The sequence below is a fragment of the Nematolebias whitei genome, chromosome 12, assembly GCF_014905685.2.
Source record: "Nematolebias whitei isolate Nwh7 chromosome 12, NemWhi1, whole genome shotgun sequence".
NCBI lineage: Eukaryota > Metazoa > Chordata > Actinopteri > Cyprinodontiformes > Rivulidae > Nematolebias > Nematolebias whitei.
This window is the reverse complement of record NC_056509.1, coordinates 48,807,030-48,812,046: the sequence shown is the minus strand read 5'-3', so window position 1 is coordinate 48,812,046 and position 5,017 is coordinate 48,807,030. Positions and strand designations below refer to the sequence as shown.

The 5,017-nt window shown below is 46.5% G+C and overlaps 1 protein-coding gene across 1 annotated transcript in view; it reads left to right on the top strand.

The window, feature by feature from the left end:
- crnkl1 (crooked neck pre-mRNA splicing factor 1) overlaps positions 1-5,017 on the top strand; it is a gene marked incomplete at both ends in the record, with an annotated part of 30,937 nt that overhangs the window by 12,146 nt on the left and 13,774 nt on the right.

Below are 5,017 nucleotides of genomic sequence, written 5' to 3'. Positions count from 1 at the left end.
CTGCAAACTTTACAATGTGACAGCCTGGATGGGTAGCTGCACAGTCATACGTGAGCAGAGTGAACAGGAGGGGGCTCAACACACATCCCTGAGGAGAGCCAGTGCTGAGGGTTATGGTGGAGGAGGAGAGGTTGTGGATCCTCACTAACTGTGGTCTGTTTGTTAAAAAGTCTAGTACCCAGTTGCAAATGGAGGGGCTTAGTCCTAGTGTGGATAGTTTGTCCATCAGGGTCTGGGGGATCATGGTGTTGAAGGCGGATGTGAAGTCCACAAAGAGCATACGGACGTAAGAGTTTTTCTGCTCCAGTTGGTTGAGCGCAGTGTGGACCACAGAGGAGATTGCATCTTCTGTTGATCAGTTCTCACGGTATGCATACTGATGAGGGTCCTCGTTGATGTTGATGGTTGTTTTGATGTCAGTCATGACCAGTTTTTCAAAGCATTTAGCGACTATCGGGGTGAGGGCCACTGGCCGATAGTCATTCAGACCAGTCACTGTAGAGCTTTTTGGGACTGGGATGATGGTGGCAGTCTTCAGGCAGGTGGGAACTGTCTCCAGGGTAAGTGAGGTGTTAAAGATGTCTACCAGCACCTCGCAGAGCTGATCAGCACATTCCTTCAACACTTTTCCGGGGATGTTGTCTGGGCCAGTTACTTTGTGCAGATTAATCCTCCTGAAGGTACTCCTTACTTCGGCTGAGGTCACGCTGAGATGCTCTTCATCCAGTGGTGAGGTGAGTCTGGTGCTGGGTGGTCTGTTCGGGTCTTTAAAGCGTGCATAGAACTTGTTTAGGGCATCAGGCAGAGATGGGTCTTTGGGGCATTGTTTGCTCCTTCCTTTATAATCTGTTATGCACTTAATGCCCCTCCACATGCTCCGAGGGTCTTGTGAGATGAATTGACCCTCGATCCTCTGTGCATATGTGGCCTTGGCCCTCTTAATACCAGCAACCAGCTCTTTTCTTGTCCTACTCAGCTCCTCTGAGTTTCCAGACCTGAAGGCAGTGTTCCTGGCTTCCAGCAGGGTGTGCACCTCTGCATTCAGCCAAGGTTTTCTGTTTGGGTAGCTTTTAACATTTCTGATAGTGGAGACTGTGTCAGTACATGTACTAATGTAACCCAGAACTGAGGATGTGTATTGGTCCAGATCAAGCGATCCTCCATTTTCAGCAGCTTCTCTGAAAACCTGCCAGTCTGTTTGGTCAAAACAATCTCTCAGTATGGGGCCACTGTCCTGGATCCAGCATTTAACTTTCTTTTGTACCGGTCTGGAGCGTCTCAGTGGGGGCATGTAAGCAGGAGCCAGGAAGATTGAGATGTGGTCTGACAGTCCTAGGTGGGGGCGGGGTTCGGCTTTGTATGCATCTTTTACGTTCGTGTAAACACGGTCCAGCGTGTGGTCTCCACGTGTCGGAATCGCCACATGTTGATTAAAGCTTGGGAGACAGTCCTTTAGATTCACATGGTTAAAGTCTCCGGCTACAACGTAAAGAACCTTGGTGTGTTTGCTCTGCAGCGAGCTGATGATATCATGTAGCTCCTGCAGTGATTCATTAGCAATTATTGCAATGCACTTTACATAGGTATTAGTGATTCATGTATTTCCCAGCTTCAGAGGGTTCAGAATGCAGCTGCACGACTTTTAACAGGTACACGGAAATTTGACAATATTTCTCCTGTTTTGGCCTCTTTACATTGGTTGCCGGTGCATTACCGGATTCATTTTAAAATACTTTTATTTGTTTTTAAAGCTTTAAATGGCCATGCCCCTTCATACCTGTCTGAGCTGCTACATTCTTACACACCCTCTCGTTCACTCAGGTCAGCTGACCAGTTGTTTCTGAAGGTCCCGAAGACAAAGCGTAAGCTTAGAGGGGACCGAGCTTTTTCTGTGATAGCTCCCAGGCTCTGGAATGACCTTCCATTGAACATAAGACAGGCCTCTTCAATTGAGGTTTTTAAGTCCCTTCTTAAAACTCATCTTTTTTCTTTGGCCTTTTAGCACAATCTGAGATGTTTTACCTTGTTTTATTGTGTTTGTATTTTATTTTATTATTTTATTCCTGTTTTAAATTTTACCCTTCCATTTTATCATTGTATTGTATTATATAATTGTGTAAAGCACTTTGGTCCTGTTGGGTGCATAAAGTGCTCTATAAATAAAGTTGGTATGGTATGGTATGGTATTAGCATTAGCGTCCGGAGGAATGTAAACGACAGTGATAAAAGTCACCGTGAACTTGCGGGGTAGATAATGTGGCCGACATTACACTGTTATTTGCTCCAAAGCCTTCGAGCATGAGCTATTTACAACAGTACAGTTCGTGCACAAACTTTTACTCATGTAAATGCACACTCCGCCTCCCCGTGATTTCCCCGTTAGCTCGCTGCAACGGTCTGCTCGGAAAAAGAGTGTCATCCAGCTGGAAGACTGTATCCGGCGTTTTGCTTGTAATCCATGTTTCCGTGAGGCAAAGCACCGCACACTTCTTCATCTCTTCTGAGGCGCCCGCTCTCAGACTAAGTAAATCCATCTTGTTGTCCAACGAGCGGACATTCGACAGAAAGAGAGACGGCATGGGGAGTTTACCGGCTTTAGCGTTAGCTTGTAGCCTCACCATAACCCCCACCCGGCATTCTCTCCTCTTAAGCCGTGAGCAGCGCTTCCTCTTCTGCCCGCTGGAACGCCTCTGCTGCAGCTTCCAGGTAGATGACTTAAAGATCTGCATTCTGCCGAGCGTAGCTTGTGAGTTTGTTGCTGATTTCTGCTATATTTCGTGGCAAATCTGCTCCTATTCTCATCAGTTCGGTTCGGCTATAGTTCACACGCATAAATCGCGCGGAATCAGGCACAGAGTCAATATCAAAACTTCTAAAAACTGGGATGGTACCGGGAGCCTGTGAAGCTACCACTGCTCTGAGCGTGGCCATCTTGGACAGATGATGAAGTGAATCAGAATATAGACATAAAAACGATGCAGATAATGACGACAAACCAGTGTGGAGCATACAGGATCAAACACAGATCATCTGGTGTTGAAAGCTACTGAATAGTAGTGAGTTTTTAAACGGGACTTGAAAACCGAGAGGGAGGGGGCCAGTCTGACAAGCAGAGGTAACTCGTTCCAAAGTCTTGGTCCTGCTACAGAGAAGGCCCTGTCACCTCTGCGCTTAAGACGAGTTCCTGGAACTGTGAGGAGCAACTGGTCCGCTGACCTCAGGGAACGTGGTGGGACATACGGTTGTAGCAGATCAGAGAGATGGGGGGGGGGGGGGGCGACACGGTCCAGTGATTTGTAGACATGAGTATTTTGAACTAGATTCGAAGGTGAACTGGTAACCAGTGCAGTGAGGCCAAAACTGGTGTAATGTGCTCTCTTTTGCCTGTACTGGTTAAAAATGGGGCTGCTGCATTCTGGACCAGTTGTAGTCGTGCAATGGAGGTCTGACTGATACCAAACAGGAGTGAATTGCAGTAATCAAGCCTAGATGTAATGAATGCATGTATTATTGTCTCCAGGTTCTTTTTGGACAATATGGGCTTCAGTTTAGACAGCCGCCTCAGTTGGAAGAAGCATGATTTAACAATCATGTTTACATGATTGTTAAGTTTCAGGGAAGGGTCCATTATCACGCCCAGATTAGTGACTCTTTGTTTTTCTGACAGGGTTAGAGCGGAGAGGTCGATGCAGTGGTTTGTGATCGTGTCGTTGGGAGGGAACAACATGACTTCAGACTTCTTTTCATTGAAACTCAAGAAGTTTAAAGCCATCCAGTCCCTGATGTCAGCCAGGCAGTTGAGCAGCGGTTGAATAGAGCATGCACCATTGTGTCTTAGGGGGAAGTAAATTTGACAGACATCAGCGTAGAAGTGGAAGGGCATGTTGTGTTTCCAGAAAATAGCACCAAGCAGCAGCAGGTATAAAGAGAATAGGAGGGGACCCAGGATGGACCCCTGCAGAACCCCCCATTTAAGCTCTGCCTCTGCAGAACTAAAATCCTTGATGGAGACACAAAAGGATCTGTCAGTGAGGTAAGATCTGAACCAATTGAGGGCTGATCCTGTGACGCCCACCCACTGCTCCAACCTAGCAATGAGGATCTCATGGTCGATGGTGTCAAAGGCGGCTGTGAGGTCCAACAGGACAAGCAGCACAGAATCACCGGTATCTGTGAATCTGAAGATGTTGTTAAAGACCTTCAGCAGGGCAGTTTCAGTGCTGTGGAGAGATTTGGACAGAAGGTTTGGACAGAAGGACAAGGTTTGGACAGAAGGACGAGGTTTGGACAGAAGGACGAGGTTTGGACAGAAGGACGAGGTTTGGACAGAAGGACGAGGTTTGGACAGAAAGACGAGGTTTGGACAGAAAGACGAGGTTTGGACAGAAAGACCAGGTTTGGACAGAAAGACGAGGTTTGGACAGAAGGACAGCGTTTGGACAGAAGGACGAGGTTTGGACAGAAGGACAAGGTTTGGACAGAAGGACAGCGTTTGGACAGAAGGACAGCGTTTGGACAGGACAAGGTTTGGACAGAAGGACAGCGTTTGGACAGAGCCTTCTGTGTCAGCGCTGTAAGCTGTGGAGCTCGTTACCAGCTGCTCATAACTGACATTAAAATATTCACTTGAAGAATCAAGAAGTGTCTGAAGATGAACCTGACGTGAACTCATTTTAAATATTCTAATTGTTTTAACTCAGTGGTTTTAAACACATTGTTTATATTTATTTTTCATCATTTCATTGTTTTTACTGTTGATCTGAACTTTTCATTGAACCAAAGGTTCATCTAAGGTCGGGGGTCGTCTGTGTTCACTGACGCTGCTTCACATTGTCTTCACCTGTTTCTTGTCCCTGTCAAATAAATGATAAATAAAATTGTAAAAAAAGAGACAGAGACACAGAGAGAGAGACTGAGTGAGACAGACAGAGACACACAGTGAGACAGAGACAGACAGAAAGACACAGACAGAGACACTGAGAGTGAGACAGACAGAGACACAGAGAGAGAGACTGAG